General features: G+C 46.4%; 1 protein-coding gene across 7 annotated transcripts in view; it reads left to right on the forward strand.

Moving 5' to 3' along the window:
* Positions 1-18,738, forward strand: part of GATA5 (GATA binding protein 5) — a 2,064,317-nt gene that overhangs the window by 1,923,260 nt on the left and 122,319 nt on the right. Inside the window, exon 31 of one of the 7 annotated variants that reach the window (XR_011025211.1) lies at positions 4,942-5,000. The exons of the other annotated variants lie outside the window; for them this stretch is intronic. The gene's annotated coding sequence lies outside the window, so the exon portion shown is untranslated. Of the gene's footprint in view, positions 1-4,941; positions 5,001-18,738 lie in introns of those variants that run through there. 7 annotated transcript variants of the gene reach the window in all.

The following is an 18,738-nucleotide window of genomic DNA, read 5'->3' on the forward strand; positions in this document are numbered from 1 at the left end:
TCATCACACCTCAAATATTACTTTTTATCATGCCTCTAGTACTGTCTCCATCACACCTCTAGTACCTCCTCCATCACGCCTCCAGTACCGCCTTGTGTACAAGCCTTTATAGGAGAGATATTGTTCAGCAAGATTAACAAACAACGGTTTAGATAAATGAATCATAATGATTGTCGTCCGTCATAACGGGTCACTTTGGCAGATAATAGCTTATGGTTAGCAGTGTGTACAGTTACTAACGATTATTAAACAATGTGTCTATGAAGTCTACAGGCGCGTACACACGCCGGATTCCTGCAAACAACGGGTCGTCAGATCCGCCCGGCCGTTCTGCCGACAGTTTGCCTGTGTGCACAGTCTGTCGGCAGGCTGATAAGGCTAGTCTTGACAGAACGGCCACCCCGTGGGCGGGTCTAATGACCCGTCGTTTGCGGGAATCCGGCGTGCGTACGCACCTTACGGCACTTCACCCAACATCCACCATTGTTTAACAATCTGATCGTTTACTGCATTGCTCATTGTCATATAACTTAATTGACATCATATTGTGTGGATATCTTGGAAGATAGATTGATTTCACACGATCTATCTTTCTGTGTGTACATAGCTCAAGGTATAACAGCGAGCTTCCCAAACATCATTATTTTAACAATCTTGTCATCCAATAAACTCCCTTAACCCAGTAATATTACCCCAGGAATTGCTGTAAATGCAGATCTGCACTGTGCATGTGTGCTCTGCCTCTGGGCTGCAGTACAGGGCTGACTCACAACTCCAAGACAGATAAATCGTCCTCTGCATAATAAGACAAGCTGCACGGATGTCATTGCCACAGCTGGCAGGATGAGACCAAGTCACATTACTGCAGGAGCTGTGTGCTTTTCAGAAATGGTTATCTATGGAAGTGGGGCTTGGCTGCTCTGCATTGCAGGTCTCCTCTGCTGTAACTGTCTCTCCTTTGCAGCTCCGGGCATGGGCCAAGGACATTATGCAGGGAGAAAACCTCAGTCTGTAAAGCTGCAGCCAGACTCCTGCACTTCTCTCTCCTGCAGTTCTCTGCATGGGCCAAGGACACGGTACGGGGAGAAAACCTAAGTCAGTAACCGCTCTCTGCATGGGCCAAGGACACGGTACGGGGAGAAAACCTCAGTCAGTAACCGCTCTCTGCATGGGCCAAGGACACGGTGCAGGGAGAAAACCTCAGTCAGTAAAGCTGTTGCCAGACTCCTGCACGTCTCTGTCCTGCGCTCTCTGCATGGGCCAAGGACATGGTGCAGGGAGAAAACCTCAGTCTGTAAAGCTGAAGCCAGACTCCTGCACGTCTCTCTCCTGCAGCTCTCTGCATGGGCCAAGGACACGGTGCAGGGAGAGAACCTCAATCTGTAAAGCTGCAGCCAGACTCCAGCACTTCTCTCTCCTGCAGTTCTCTGCATGGGCCAAGGACACGGTGCAGGGAGAAAACCTCAGTCAGTACAGCTGCAGCCAGACTCCTGCACGTCTCTGTCCTGCGCTCTCTGCATAAGGGCACGGTGCAGGTAGAAAACCTCAGTCTGTAAAGCTGTAGTCAGACTCCAGTACGTCTCTCTCCTGCAGCTTTCTACATGGGCCAAGGACATGGTGCAGAGAGAGGACCTCAGGCCCCGTTCACACTGCCGTCCAGATTTTGCGCATGCAGGAGCCCGACATACAGGACATCAGAAAGGGCATAGACTGCACTGTCTGATGTTCACACTGCATGCGTTACAGACCAGTGCGCTCAGGGAACGCATGCTGCATGCATTTTTTACCAAAACGCGCGGCTGACCCACTCACTTTCAGTGAGTGGGATCAGCCATGCAACGCATACAAACGCAGATGGCATGCGTTCGTACGCGTTGGGTTCCAAAAGCATGGCCATCCGCGTTTGCTGATGTGAATGGGGCCTCAGGCTGTAAAGCTGCAGCCAGACTCCTGCACGTCTCTCCCCTGCAGCTCTCTGCATGGTCCAAGGTACTTCTATATAATGGTCTATCTGCTGCACTGCATTAAACTAGGGTGTGTAGAGGAGCCCCTCAATATCACCTAGAGAGCCAGCATGCTGCATCTTTACCACTGTTGAAAGTGTACCTGAGGAACGCACAAGCAGCATTTATACTTACCTGGGGCTTTCCCCAGCACTATGTACTCCGTAGGCTGCCTGGCCATCCTCCCGGGTGGCTCCATTGTCCTGCTACCTGCGCAGACACAGAACGCTACCGACGATGGGGGCATGCCTGGGCCACGCATGTGCAGTGCAGCCCGACTGACGCGACTGGGACTGTTACCGGCAAAGATTGCAGCACAACAGAGCCATACAGGTAAGTTAATTGGATTCCCCCTAAAATTGGCCCTAGACTATGATACATACATAGACATACGGTAGGGATTAGTTAGTGACAATACACTCTTTACAGCTCTGCATAATATGTTAGCGCTATATAAATAAATAAATGCTGTTATTACTGTGCACCCGATTGAGCACTTTCGACAGCCATCCACGGCAGTATATTTACTTCCTGCAGGACTTTAATTCCTGACCAGGGGCCATAGATATTTGTCACCAATCTAAGTGCCTGTGATCAGTGATAACTGGCATCGATGAGATGCTGTGGTCATTAACAAAATTTAAATAAAAACATACACACTTTACTTCCTGTTAGCATACTAACAGTACGCACAGGAAGTTCAAGTGGCAGGATATCTAGTGGCCAAATACTCAAAATACACCATAATACATCACATTTCATAAAAATACATAAAATACCCCATAAATTAACCCCTTTGTTACCAAAAATAAAACACTTGTATAAAAAATTAAACAAAAAAGTAACATAAAAAAAATACATAAATAGTTACCTAAGGCATTCAACTTTGTAATATGTATATCATGAGGGTATATTACTGTTATTTTTGCAAATAAGGGCTTGTAAATAAGGGCCTGTAATTAATGGCGGACGCAAAACGGGAAAAATACACCTTTATTTCCAAATAAAATATTGTTGCCATACATTGTACTAAGGACATACTGTATTTTAACCACCCTGGCGTTCTGATTAAATTGATTAAATTGCCAGGGTGGCTGCGGGAGGGTTTTTTTTAAATAAATAAAACAACTATTTCATGCAGCCAACTGAAAGTTGGCTGCATGAAAGCCCACTAGAGGGCGCTCCGGAGTCGTTCTTCCGATCGCCTCCGGCGCCCAGAATAAACAAGGAAGGCCGCAATGAGCGGCCTTCCTTGTTTTGCTTAGATCGTCGCCATAGCGACGAGCGGAGTGACGTCATGGACGTCAGCCGACGTCCTGACATCTGCCGCCTCCGATCCAGCCCTTAGCGCTGGCCGGAACTTTTTGCTCAGGCGGCTGGGGGGACCCTCTTTCGCCGCTGCTCGCGGCGGATCGCCGCAGAGCGGCGGCGATCGGGCAGCACACGCGGCTGGCAAAGTGCCGGCTGCGTGTGCTGCTCTTTATTTCATGAAAATCGGCCCAGCAGGGCCTGAGCGGCAGCCTCCGGCGGTGATGGACGAGCTGAGCTCGTCCATACCGCCCAGCTGGTTAAACGTAATAACCAGGACGAATGGGCAAATAAAATGTGTGTTTTTTATCCACAGTAGCACATTTTATTTTAAAATTACAATGGCCATAAACTGAGAAATAATTATTTTTCCCATTTTTTTATCTTTATTGCCGTTAAAATGGATAAATAAAATAACTCTTCGTAAAATGTACCACCCAAAGAAAGCTTAATTGATGGCGGAAAAAAAAGACATAGATCATTTTGTTGTGATAAGTAGTGATAAAGTTATTGGCAAAAGAATGTAAGGAGCGCTGAAAGGGGAAAATTGCTCTGGTCTATAAGGGACATCTTGTCCATAAGGCACCCTTCAGTGGTGAAGTGCTTAAGACCTTTCTTTTTCTGTAATTGACTGATATATATTTGATTGATTTTCACTAGTATTATATGTAGTAAACTTAGCATAATGTTATTGTTTTTACTTACTTTTCATGTTTGTACTTATCTGTTCTTGATAACGTGACATCACTGTGTTAAATGATTGGCTGGATATCAGCTTTGTGTTCAAAATGCCCACTAGCGTGGGACTGTTTGGTACAAATACCTTCTATTCTGCACATTCTTTCCTTGTAGAAACTGGAATGTATTTTTCTTCTTTTGGAAGGTCTCAGAATGTTGATGTTGTTGTGTTTCTGTTCCCTGACGCTATTCCCAGTAATCATATTATTCATTTCTCCTCTCAGAGGAAGATGAGGTGACAGTTTCCGATTCCCATTAATCTTGAAGGTTATTTTCTGACGCTGTCACAAGTTCTATTCATTGCTGGTAAATTAATGTCCTCAGTTTCCAGCCATTCATTGCTCTTGTCATCATTGTGGAAGGAACAAAGTAGAGATTTTCACGAGACTGTGTGTTCTTCATGGAGATGAGGATTATAGTAATTGGACAGCTTAGGGGTGAAGTGGTTAAGGTATCCATACATCTCACAATCTGCCACCAGATCCTTATATGGTAGGATCTGATCCGAGAGGGGTCTATTACCTGTCCACACACTGCAGACAAGTCTGTAATAGATTTCAGCATGAAATCTTCTATTAATCGTCCTAGCGTCTCCACCTCCCCCCACTGCCGGGTTTCCCCCTATGTAATGTGCCCCCAACTCACCTGTGGCTCACTTGTCATCGCGTGTGACTCCACACCTCCTCCTTTGTCCAACAAATGTCCTGTGGCAATTCAAAAAGACACCGGACACAGGAGGAGGCCAGGAGTCATGGGATGTGACAGGTGAGCTGCTTATACACTGACCACGGACTCAGGGGGGTTGCACATACACTTGGGAGAAGACTAGACAAGGTCTGCCAGTCTTGCCATAATTTTCTTGAACTTCTGATTGTTCCTCAAATTTTTGCAGAAGCTACATCATGAATTCCATCAAATGTGACCCTGGAGTAACACAGTGCTTAACCAATTTGTACAGTGGTTTGCATCCGTCCGATGAAGGACGGATTTCCGACACGCGTTAGATAGGTACCGGGCCGGGCCTCTTTGTGTGGTCACCAGCACATGCAGGGTAAGTGTTACTTTCGTTATCTACTGCAGCCACGCAGATCGAATGCATTAATACTAGCCGGGTGGCCATTGTTCATTGTTTACATCATTTTCTGTGTGTTTATTGCAGCTTGATTTATTGTTTAGAACATAGAGGGGAGTGTCCCTCTTACCCTGTGTTAGATATTGGATCTTTGCATTGATATATAGCCCACACTTGGTGGCCTGACTTGGTACATTTTTTTAATTGATTTTAATTAGCATTTCTCCTTAATAAAGATTATTTATATTAATATGGAGCTTGAGTTATGGGTAATTTTTGACGTCATGGATATCTATTCATTGTTATAATATGTGTTATTGTCCATAGACATGGATTTTTGTTGTTTTGCGTTAGTGCTCTATTGTTTCTGCTCTCGTTTGCAAAAGTAGTCGGCTTGCTTGAAGTTTTCCACATTTTGTCACATTACTGCCACAAACATGAATCAATTTTATTGGAATTCCACATGAAAGACCAATACAAAGTGGTGTATATGTGAGAAGTGGAACGAAAATCATACACGATTCCAAACATTTTTTACAAATAAATAACTGCAAAGTGGGGTGTGCGTAATTATTCAGCCCCCTGTGGTCTGAGTGCAGTCAGTTGCCCATAGACATTGCCTGATGAGTGCTAATGACTAAATAGAGTGCACCTGTGTGTAATCTAATGTCAAATACAGCTGCTCTGTGACGGCCTCAGAGGTTGTCTAAGGCCTCGTTCACATGTAGCTAGCACAGATGGCCGTGCGATCCGAACGCAAGGCGTACGATCGCACGCCATCTGCGCCGCTGCACTGCTGATCCCATCCATTGACAGTGATGGGATCAGCTCTGCGCTTCTGGGCAAAATGCAGGCAGCATTACTCAATCGCTTCCTAGCGCATCGTACTGCTGCACAGCGCAGTAGATGTGAACGGTAGACGGGCAGTTCCTGCGTTTTAGCACATCATACGCGCTTCCATATGCGCACGGAAGCGCGTATGATGTGAACGAGGCCTAAGAGAATATTGGGAGCAACAACACCATGAAGTCCAAAGAACACACCAGACAGGTCAGGGATAAAGTTATTGAGAAATTTAAAAAAGGCTAATGGCCCATACTCACGGGCAACATTTCTGGGCTGTCGCTAGCACACGGGGGCGTGTGCGCGACAGGCCGGCGACAGCTCGTCGCCAGGTCCCTCCGCATACACACGGCGGAGGGACCTGGCAACTGATGCGGCGGAAGCTGTCGCTGTTGTTCCTCCCCCCGCCGCAAGCTCAATGTATTCCCTGCTTGTTGCTGTCGCTAGTCCGCATACCCATGCGGACTAGCGACAGTTGCGGCGGCAACTGTCGCCAGGCGATTGACCGCGCCAATCGCCTGGCGACATGAGCGACGGTTCGGGGTGCGCGCCCGTGCAACGCCTCATACTCACGGGCGACCTGTCACCGCAACACACGACAATTGTAGCCCGTGAGTATGGGCCATTAGGCTACAAAAAAGAGTTCCAAAGACTTGAACATCCCACGGAGCACTGTTCAAGCGATCATTTAGAAATGGAAGGAGTATGGCACAACTGTAAAGCTACCAAGACAAGGCCATCCACCTAAACTCACAGGCCAAACACGGAGAGCGGTGATCCACTGGGGGATCGGAAGGGAGGGAGGGGGTATGGAAAGACTGCAGTCAAGAGGCCCATGGTGACTCTGGATGAGCTGCAGAGATCTACAGCTCAGGTGGGGGAATCTGTCCATAGGACAACTATTAGTCGTGCACTGCACAAAATTGGCCTTTATGGAAGAGTGGCAAGAAGAAAGCCATTGTTAACAGAAAAGCATAAGAAGTCCCGTTTGCAGTTTGCCACAAGCCATGTGGGGGACACAGCAAACATGTGGAAGAAGGTGCTCTGGTGAGATGAGACCAAAATTGAACTTTTTGGCCAAAATGCAAAATGCTATGTGTGGCGGAAAACTAACACTGCACATCACTCTGAACACGCCATCCCCACTGTCAAATATGGTGGTGGCAGCATCATGCTCTGGGGGTGCTTCTCTTCAGCATGGACAGGGAAGCTGGTCAAAGTTGATGGGAAGATGGATGGAGCCAAATACAGAGCAATCCTGGAAGAAAACCTCTTGGAGTCTGCAAAAGACTTGAGACTGGGGCGGAGTCCAGCAGGACAGCGACCCTAAACATAAAGCCAGGGCAACAATAGAATAGTTTCAAACAAAATATATCCATGTGTTAGAATGGCCCAGTCAAAGTCCAAATCTAAATCCAATCGAGACTCTGTGGCAAGATCTGAAAACTGCTGTTCACAAACGCTGTCTATCTAATCTGACTGAGCTGGAGCTGTTTTGCTAAGACGAATGGTCAAGGATTTCAGTCTCTAGATGTGCAACGCTGGTAGAGACATATCCTAAAAGACTGGCAGCTGTGATTGCAGCAAAAGGTGGTTCTACAAAGTATTGACTCAGGGGGCTGAATAATTACGTACACCCCACTTTGCAGGTATTTTTTTTTTTAATGTTTGGAATCATGTATGATTTTCGTTCCACTTCTCACATGTACACCACTTTGTATTGGTCTTTCACGTGGAATTCCAATAAAATTGATTCATGTTTGTGGCAGTAATATGACAAAATGTGGAAAACTTCAAGGGGGCCGAATACTTTTGCAAACCCCCCCCCAAAAAAATAGTTTGCCACCAGATGTTGATGACGCCGCGTGGCCCTGGCGTCATCAACACCAATCGTCGAGGAACATGTAATTGCTGAGGGAGAAGCAAATCCGCCGAGGGACATGGAAGAAGACACTGGGGAAGCCATTGGAGGTACACAACGAGGGATCAGCACGCCAATGGTGAGTATAGTTACAGACATAGTTACCCCAGTATAGGTTAGCCAGGTATAGGTGTCAGAGTATAAGGTAGCCAGGTATAAATGTCACCAGTATAGTTAACCAGCTATAGCTGCTAGCCAGGAATGTGTCCCCAATATAGTTAGCAGCTAAAGCTGCTACAATTAGCCAGGCATGTGTCCCTAATACTGCTAGCAACTAAAGCTGCTACAATTAGCCAGGCATGTGGCGTACGTACAAAAAGGGCGCCCGGACAAAAAGGGCGCGGGGTGTAAACGCTAATTAACAATTAATCATTAATAGCGTTTATAAAAATAGTGTGCTATATTTCGTTTACAAATAATGTTTAACAAATTTATAAATCATTAAATAATGTTTATGAAATCGGCAATTGTGAAAACTTTAATCTTCCCTGTTTCAAAAGTGAAACTTATAATAACGTTTATTAAAATAACGATAATATATGATTAATTGTTATAATTGTATATTATTGTGAATAACCTTCATTTATGGTTTGTTCTTATAATAAAATCTGAAAATATTCTTTATAACGATGATATAAATATAACTACGTTCGTAAAAAGTGTTGTAAAACATTAGTAAATATTACTAAAATTGTAGTAAAACTATACCTAAGCCTACTCTTACACAGAACCCTCCCTGTACCTATCCCTAACCCCTAGACCCCCCCTGGTGGTGCGTAAACCTAAGACCCCCCTGGTGGTGCCTAAACCTAGGACTCCCCTGGTGGTGCCTAAACCTAAGACTCCCCTGGTGGTGCCTAAACCTAAGACCCCCCTGGTGGTGCCTAAACCTAAGACCCCCCTGGTGGTGCCTAAACCTAAGACTCCCCTGGTGGTGCCTAAACCTAAGACCCCCCTGGTGGTGCCTAAACCTAAGACCCACCTGGTGGTGCCTAACTCTAACCACCCCCCTGGTGATTTATATTGTAATGTAACTATACCTAACCCTACTCTCACACAGAACTCTTGCTGTACCTATCCCTAACCCCTAGACCCCCCTGGTGGTGCCCAAACCTAAGACCCCCCTGGTGGTGCCTAAACCTAAGACTCCCCTGGTGGTGCCTAAACCTAAGACCCCCCTGGTGGTGCCTAAACCTAAGACCCCCCTGGTGGTCCCTAAACCTAAGACCCCCCTGGTGGTGCCTAAACCTAAGACCCCCCTGGTGATGCCTAACCCTAACCACCCCCCTTAGTCATCGCTTTATTATGTGGATAATAATGTTTTACAAATTGTGACTCCAAAAAATATATTGCAATTTACATTACGTACTGATGGCTTTATTTTGTGAATAATGTTTTAAAAACAGTAAGGGATAAAACTTTAAATAATGTTTTAATTAGTTAAATAAGATAAATATGTTTAGTATTTTTATAAACGTTATTCGGCACGGGTGCATTTTATAAACATAAATCACCACAAGCTCAGTTATAAATCATTAAACATCTCTGGGCGCCGTTTGTAAACTTTATTTAGCTCCGGCGCCCTTTTTTCCTGCTCGGCGCCCATTAAACGTTATTTATTATGGGAGTGAATGGCGGCGCCCTTTTTGTCCACTAGCTGCCTGCGCCGTTTTTTCCCAACTCCAGGCATGTGTCCCTAATACTGCTAGCAACTAAAGCTGCTACAATTAGTCAGAATGTGCCCCCAATACTGCTAGCAGCTATAGCTGCTACAATTAGCCAGGCATGTGTCCCCCCTCCCGCCCCTCGGATTCCCCAGCAGCTTTCCCCCTCCGTTCTGATCTCCATGCAGTGCTGTGAGTAGAGAAGTGGTGTTTTACACACCCGAGGCTCTCTCCAGCGATGATCGCAGATTTTCCTCTGCTGTACAGACGTCATCAGTCGTATCCCCGGTACTGTTTACAGTAGCCCAGGGCTATACAGCAGAAAAGAATCTGCGATCCTCGCTGGAAAGAGCCTTAGGTGAGTATAACACCCCTTCTCTACTCACAGCGCTACAGAGGGAGGGGGAGCCACTGGGGGATCGGAAGGAAGGGAGGGGGTATGGAAAGAGAGTGGCAGGGGGACACGGAAGGAGGGGGCATTGGAGGGGGCAGGAGGATCTGGAAGGAAGGGACGTCGCCACACTGCTCTGCTCTGGCTGCATCAACGAGCCTGGCTCGTCCATACCCCTTTCAGCATCTTTTTGCTGGATGAGCCAGGCTCGTCCATACCACTAGGGAGGTTAAAGGACAACTGTAGCGAGAGTTATATGGAGACTGCCATATTTATTTCCTTTTAAACAATACCAGTTGCCTGGCAGCCCTGCTGGTCTAATTGGCTACAGTAGTGTCTGAATCACACCAGAAACAAGTATGCCGCTAATCATGTCTGAAACCCCTGATATGCTGCATGCTTATTCAGGGTCTATGGCTAAAAGTTTTAGAGGCAGAGGATCAGCAGGACAGCCAGGCAACTGGTATTGCTTAAATGTTCCATACTTACCTGGTGCTTCCTCAAGCCCCTTTGAGGCAGATCGTCCCTCACCCTTTCCCCGGGTGGCTTTTGCCCCCTGCAGTTTGGCCCAAAAGCTTGGCGGAGTTGCGCATGCAGAACTACTGCGCAAGTGCAGAATGCTCCCAGCCAGCGGATTGCGCGTGGCCGAGTCGTGCATACACAATGAAGCCAAGCTTTTGGGCCATCCAGCAGGGGACAAGAGCCACACGGGGAGACAGCAAGGGACATGTGGCTGCAAGTGGGCTTGAGGAAGCCCCAGGTAAGTATGGAACCTGAGACGCTTCTCATCTCAGGTTCTTTTTCAAAGGAAATAAATATGGCAGCCCCCATATTCTTCTCACTTCAGTTGTCCTTTAACCAAAAATCTTATATGACTTATTTTTTTAATTGGGAACAACTTTATTGTGACTGTGGTCGGTGCTATGAGCTGTGAGAAAAGCCAGTCTATGAATTGAGTAAGAAATACAGAAGTTTGGGATACATTTGTTTCCCCCCCCCCCCCCCCCCCCCGAATAGATTTCCCCCATAGAGCTGGGAGTTCTCGCTGTTAATAGCGGCCGCCATTCTTCCTGCGGTGAGTGGCGCTCCTAGCGCTGTGCAGCTATTCCTGGTAACAGGAGGCAGCGGTGAATTTATGGCACAGCTATATTAGGGTCGGCGTGGCGAGCAGCGCTGTATTATATGGACCTGGGCTGGGACATTGCAGCTCCGCCATTAATTAGAGACAGGCTTTTATTAGCCAGCGCTTGTCTCAGCTGATGGATGGGTATTTCCCCTGGCGGGTTGGAGAGTATTTTTGAGCAGTGGGGGAACAACGTGTATACTCTGGATGCTTCCTCCCCGGCCGGCCGCTGAAAGATTTAATACAATCCTGCACAAACAATTTCACCTTCTGCAGAATGGGCTTCCTGTATGTGCATTACTGTTACTGTCCCAGCTTCCCAGGTCAAACTCTTACAGGCAATTTACAGGGCCATTAAAGCTCTCTGCTGTCTGCTGTAGTTTAAAGGAAACCCATAGTCTTTCTTACTGACATGTGGATAGCGTACATGCCTGCTCAGCAGCATTTAACTGGGGCAAGGCTATAGGGTTAACTAGCGCCGCAAACAAGAAATTTTGGGTGCAGACAGGTGCATCAAAGCAGCCCTGTTGCTACACTGAACAGAGCTGCACCTGAAGCTGTGTACACACATGCAATACTTATTGGCGGAAATGGATGATCGTTATGTGTGAACAGCGGCCAATGATCTATATTGCTCGGGCATCAGGATCTTCCCCCTGACAAGCGATTGTCGCCACTCTGTTGTCCTCTAACCTGTCCCTCGGCCCCCCTCCATAGCAACAAAGCACATTGCTAGCCTCAAGGCTAGGGATGTGTCGGTACAGCATCATTGCCAGAAGGATCCTTTCCATTTCATGGGCAATAGTTCTCACATGTGTGTACTTAGCTTTACACCTCTCATTCAGATCATGTGTTGCTGACTGAAGTGTGACTGGATTAGCTGCATGCTTGTTTATGGCGTGATTCAGCCACTACTGCAGCCAGAGAGATCAGCAGGACTGCCACGCAACTGGTATTGTTTAATAGGAAATAAAGATGGCAGCCTCCATATGCCGCTCGCTTCAGGTTCCCTTTACTGTCAAGCAAAGAGGAGAAAAAATGTGACCTCAGTAGAGGGAAGCCTATAGGATCGTCCAGAGGCTTCCCGTGTTCTCCTCGGTCCCACCGCTGCTGGCAGGGATCCTCTTTGTAAAGGAAAAAGCCATACATACGTGGCTCTGTGCTACTAGGCAGGCATGGGCTGTTCTTGTGCATGTGCCTCATATGGACCAGAGCGTGACTGCTTAGAGCATGCATGTCAAACTCCAGCCCGTGGGCCAAATCTGGCCCACAGAGCCATCTAATTTGGACCTCAATTGCTTTTCCCAATATGCATTATGTTTGGCCCACTGTAGACCACCAGGGAAGCTATAAGATCGCTAAGGAATCCATATGGGGGAGGAAGGGGGAAAGCACTAGACATCAGGGAAATTTATAGTGAAGGGAGAGGGCAGTTGAATTGTTTACAGAGGGAGGCAGTTAACTAGACATCAGGGAAATGTATAAGGGATAGAATGGGCCACTAGACACCAGGAAATTGAATAGGGGACTGAGGAGGGCTACTAGAAACCAGGGCACTGTGTAGGGGAGGGAAAGGGCCACTAGACACCAGGGAATTGTATACGGGACTGAGGAGGGCTACTAGAAACCATGGAACTGTATAGGGGAGGGAGAGGGCCACTAGACACCAGGGAAATATATAGGTGAGGAAGAGGGCCACTAGAAATCCAGAAACTGTGCAGTGGAGGGAGGAAGGACCACTAAACACCATAGAACTTTTATAAGGGAGAAAAGACCACTACTAGGGAACTGTATAGGGGAAGGGAGATGGGACACTAGACAGCAGAGAACTGTGTCAGGGACAGAGAGTGTCCCATTAGACACCATGCTACTTTATAAGGAAGGAAGGTGGCCACTAAACATTGAGGTTGGCCCGTGACTTGCTCCCAGAGTTTGACACCCCTGGCTTAGAGGGTCCCAGTGCTGGATCTATGGGGTTGAATGTGATAGGGAAGCCCTTGAACTATCCAGGGGTTTCCTTCTACTGAGGTAAGTATCTAAGTCATATCTCCCAACTGTCCCTTTTGCAGAGGGACAGTCCCTCTTTGGTAGGAGTGTCCAAACTTTTTCGGCCAAGGGCCAAATCGCCATTCTTGAGAGTACTAGTAGGTCGAACAAGCAAAATTAAATATAATTTTTGTTGGTTGCCATTAGGTACACTGTGCCTTTGACGTTTTGTCAAAACATTTTCACGGCAAATTACCCCTGTACCGTGTGCAGTTATCACAGTGACAGCTGCTAATCAGTAGCTGGAAATAACAACTGTAGAGAGCTTTGGGTGCCACCAGAAATGGCTTGGCAGACCGTATTTGACCCTCGGGTTGGACTTTGGACATGCCTGCTCTTTGGGAACCCAGTCCCTCTGTCCCTTTTTCTTCCTCATATGTCCCTCTTTCACGACTGATGTACAGATTTATGTAAATATATGTATTTTTCTATTGAATTTATAAATGTCATTTCTATCAATTACATTTTTTTATTTCTTATTTGTAAATGTTAAAATGATGATGACAGAGAGAACCAGTGTGTTCTGAATTTCAATACTTTGTGTTTTGCTTTTGAATTTTTTTCTGGTGTCAGTGACTAGGGTTGTGGCATGGGCATGATTAGGGGTGTTGTCAAGCGTGATCAGGGGTGTGGCAGGGGTGTGTCTTAAAGTGTCCCTCTTTCTTAAAAAGAATGGTAGAGTCTACCTTTAGGCCTCTTTCACAGTGCGACGGTAAAGTCGCACGTTAGAAAATTTTATAACGCAGACTAACGCACAACAATGCAAAGTCTGTGCGACATTCACGGTGCACAAGTTGCGTAGTGTGTAACATGTAGCAATATTTAGAAAGTGCTGCATGCTGTGCGTTTAGCAATACATTTGCTGCGTTATGTGTGTTGCACATGCTCAGCAAGGTTTTTTTTGTTTTTTTTTAAATGTAACACATGCGCCGTTTTCGTTCCATCAGTATGCGACGAAAACGGCGCACCGAGAGACACATAACACAGTGCAAAATAACGTCCAATGTCATAACCTACATGCGCTGTGTTAGGGGCACGTTGTGCGACTTTAATGTTGCATCAAACACGACGTCCCAATGTGAAAGAGGCCTTATACTAGTTTTCTCTTTACATGTTCACTGTAAAGGGAACACAAGTTGAGAGTTATATAAAGGCTGCCATATTTATTTCCTTTAAAACAACACCAGTTGCCTGGCTGTACTGCTGATCATTGTGGCTGCAGTAATGTCATAATCACACACCTGAAACAAGCATGCAGCTAATCCAGTCACACTTCGGTCAGGAACCTCTGATCTGCATGCTTGTTCAGGGGCTATGGCTATATACAGTATATATACCACTATATAAAATAGCGTGAAACGACCAATGAATGAATGTTCCACGATCAAATTCAGAAGATGTAAAGTGATGTGATTTATTTTCTGGGATGTAGCGCTATCTGCCAAAATGATCCATCGTGTCGGTCGTACAAAATGCCTGAGCACTATCGCGGATCAGCCTTTATCATTCCCTGAAGCTGCTGTTTGATTTTCAAGCAACACGTGAAATGGAATTCCTTCATCATTTGTTTCTGCGATTGGAAAACGCACATAATGCTTCCCAATGCACAATCGCAGTGCAGTGCAAGTAATGTGCGTTTTCCCTGCTGCTTTTTTTCTCCCCGTTGGGTGCGAATCCCTATTGCCGACAGTCAGCTGCCCTCAGTTTGCCAACATTGCAGAAAAAAAGTTTTTTTGGCGGACACAAGTGTCCCCCCTGCTAAAATCTATTAATGGCAGAGGATCAGCAGGGAAGCCGGGCAACTGGTATTTTTTAAAAATAAATAAATATGGCAGCCTCCATATCCCTCTCACTTCAGGCTGCCTTTAAAGAGACTCTGTAACAAATGTTTCAGCCTTAGTTCTTCTATCCTATAAGTTCCTATGCCTGTTCTAATGTGCTCTGGCTTACTGCAGCCTTTCCTAATTGCACTGTCTCTGTAATAAATCGTATCTCCTTATCTCTGTCGTGTCTGTCGGGCTAAGGCTTGAATGTGTGGAATGTGCAGGGCTGCTTGTGATTGGATAGAAGCGATACACACCTTCTGCAGGCCCCCTGCACACTCTGTATGACTCACACACTCTGTTTATGTGAGCCTATCACAAGCTGGTTAGTTTGTTTGTAAACACTGCCTAAAACTGTTAATTACAAGCAGGATTACAGCAGAGAGTGGCAGAAACAGCACAGAGGGGCACAGGATAAAATAAGGAATAGAATGGTATGCTTTTTAGTGTAAGAATATTAGAGTACAGATTCTCTTTAAAGTGAACCTGGAGCATTTTTAAAATAAAACACAAGTCTCTGGGTCCTATAGAGCCTTCCCATTCCCCTCCTGGTCCCCGCGTTCCAGCGCTGTCACTCCCATTAGCAGTCTGTGTCCGATGGGTCAGAGACTGCTCTGTTCCGCTACGGGAGGCTTCAGAAGTCTTCAGAAACCCGAGTTCTCCCGAAGAAGAATGGCTACATAGTGCGCATGTGGAAGCATGCTCTCTCACGCACTCGTGCATACGCAGTACAGAGCTGCCTGTCTTCAGTAGCACTCGGGCTCCTGAAGACTCTCACAGCGGGAGATTGGAATGGAGGTGCCAGCGCTGGAACGAGGGGACTAGGAAAGGAACAGGAAGGCTCTATAGGACCCAGAGCCTTCCCTCTCCTTATGTGAGTATTTTTTTTTTTAAACCGATTCAGGTTAGCATTAGAGATAAATATAGACTATAAAAGATAAATATTCCGGAAAGCCTCTATACACTTTATTAGGTGTTGTATGCAGCCTGTCTTTGCATATTCCCATGCACTGCCTGTATTCCCAGACTTGTGATCAGGTCTTCCCTCAGTTTGTCTCACATGGTGTTTTGCCAGGCCTCTGTTTCCCCCGCTGGTGACTGATGAATGAAGTGCAGACAATGGGATGTATTTGGATCAATACTGCTGTCCTGCTTTCTCATTCCCAGAATAGCTGCGTGTTACTATATATATCTTCCTCCCGCTGTTTCCTTGTGGTGCCAGCAGCTTCCTGTGAGTGAGCAGCTGATTCTATGCACCACTTTATTTACAGTAAACCTGTCAGGAGAGATAGATGGAGGCTGCCATTCTATTAGATCCTAACTTCCTATCTGGAATGGCATCACAGTCACTTTCTTGGAACAAGGATGTTGATTTGCCGATCGAACTTTCCGATTGATCACTTGTTCAGTGACTCTTAAGGTGACTGTTAAAGGGGAACTGAAGAGAGAGGTATATGGAGGCTGTCCTGTTTATTTCCTTTTAATCAATACCAGTTGCCTGGCAGCCCTGCTGGTCTATTTCTCTGCAGTAGTATCTGATTAAAACCAGAAACAAGCATGCAGCTAGTCTTGTCAGATCAGACTTATAAGTCTGAACCACTGAAACACCTGATCTGCTGCATGCTTGTTCAGGGGCTATGGCTAATAGTATTAGAGGCAGAGGATCAGCAGGGCTGCCAGGCAACTGGCATTGCTTAAAAGGAAATAAACATGACAGCCTCCATATACCTCTCTCTTCAGTTCCCCTTTAAGGGTACAAATTTAGCTACTGAGCCTGCGCAGAACAGCCCGGAGGACGTCCGATGACGTCAGCGCGCACCAGTGAGCCGCACATTGGAGCGCAGAAGAGCCCGACCTGGCAGCCGGCCTGGCCAGGTCGGGCGCGCCACCGGAGGAGACCGGGAGCCTGCGGAGCCGCGACGAGGGCACCTCCTGCCTGCCACGGGCTGGAGGAAGCCCCAGGTAAGTGGATTTGGATTTTTGTTTTTTTCACAGCGTCCCTGAACCTTCCCTTTAAGACTCACTTCAGAGTCTCTTTAAGTGACATGATGAGATAGACATGTGTATGTACAGTGGAAAGCATACAAATACCTATGGTGTGTTCTTTTTCTTGTTTGCCTGAAAGAGTTCATATTCAGCTATGCAAGTGACAGTTTCTCTCCAGTCGAGATCCAGTCGGGCTATGGCATCTCTCTCTGATAAGGAATTACAGTCATAAAACACTTTCCGAACAGAGAACTGGGCTTCTGACATCAGGGGATAAACAAAAAAGGGTCAATATTATAGCTCTCTGAGACACAGAACAGAGTGTGTCATTGAGCTGAGACATAACAATAAATCAACTTTTCTAAGTTTTTAAACATAACATACAATTGTGGTGTGGTGTAGTGGATAGCACTCTCGCCTTGAAGCCGTCTCTGGTTTCAATCACAGCCAGGGCACTATCTACACAGAGTTTGTATGTTCTCCCTCAGTTTGTGTGGGTTTCCTCCGGGCACTGTGGTTTCCTCCCACATGCCAAAGCAAATAAGTTAATTGGCTTTCCCCTAAAATTTGCCCTAGACTACGATGGATAGATTACTTTGGTAGGGGTTAGATTGTGAGCTCTTCTGAGGGATCTGTACAGCTCTGTGGAAGATGTTAGCGCTATATAAACATTTATATTGATGTGATTTGAAGGCAGTTTGGAATTGATTCAATCAAATGTATTTTCCGCTGAGTTGTCTTGGTGCGATTCCAAGTCGATTCCAACTCTGCTGCTCCGTTGCCTATGCTTGGCTACCTATACTAGAGGCACCTACCTGGCTAACCCACACTGGGGGTACCTACTGTACCTATATAACCTATACTGGGGGCACCTACCTAACTAACCTATACTGGGGCACCTACCTATCTAACCTATACTGGGCATAGCAAAGTTACAACTCACCTACCTATCTAACCTATACTGGGGGCAACTATACTGGCTATCTATACTGGGGGAACCTACCTATATCACCTATACTGGGGGCAACTATACTGTCTATCTATACTGGGGGCACCTACTTAGCTAATCTATACGGGGGCACCTACCTATCTAACCTATACGGGGCATAGCAAAGTGCTATTGCAGGCACCTATCTATCTAACCTATACTGGAGGCAACTATACTGGCTTCCTATATTGGAGGCACTTACCTATCTAAACAATACTGGGGCAACTATACTGGCTACCTATTCTAGAGGCACCTACCTGGCTAACCTATACTGGGGGCACCTATGCCTGGCTACCTTTACTGAAGGGGGCCTATAGCTGGCTACCTATACTGAGGGCAACCTACCTATCTAACAGGGATGATCTCCCACATTAATCACGAGTAATCATGAGCGATTACTCGTGATTCAAATGAGGATTAATTACAGCAGCTGAGCGTGGGGATTGGAAGGGTTATTTACCCATAAATCCACGTCCACCCCACACTCCATATAGGTTTATGCGTTCCAAGCCTCGCTGCCGTCACTTCCTCCTTCCGGCTTGAAGGAGGAAGTGACGGCAGCGAGGCTTAGAACGCTGCTGTAAGGATGCATAAACCTATATGGAACGTGGGGAGGACGCGGATTTATGGGTAAATAACCCTTCCAATACCCGCGAATCACACATATGAAACATGCATGCAGCTAATCCAGCCACACTTCAGTCAGAGCATCTGATCTGCATGCTTGTTCAGGGTCTATGAGAATTTGATGCAGAGGATCAGCAGGGCAGCCATTGTTGAGGCGTGGAACCCACTACAAATCTTAAATCACTAGTGCAATTGCTAGCGTTTT

The sequence above is a fragment of the Hyperolius riggenbachi genome, chromosome 12 (assembly GCF_040937935.1).
Source record: "Hyperolius riggenbachi isolate aHypRig1 chromosome 12, aHypRig1.pri, whole genome shotgun sequence".
In the NCBI taxonomy this organism is placed as follows: Eukaryota; Metazoa; Chordata; class Amphibia; order Anura; family Hyperoliidae; genus Hyperolius; species Hyperolius riggenbachi.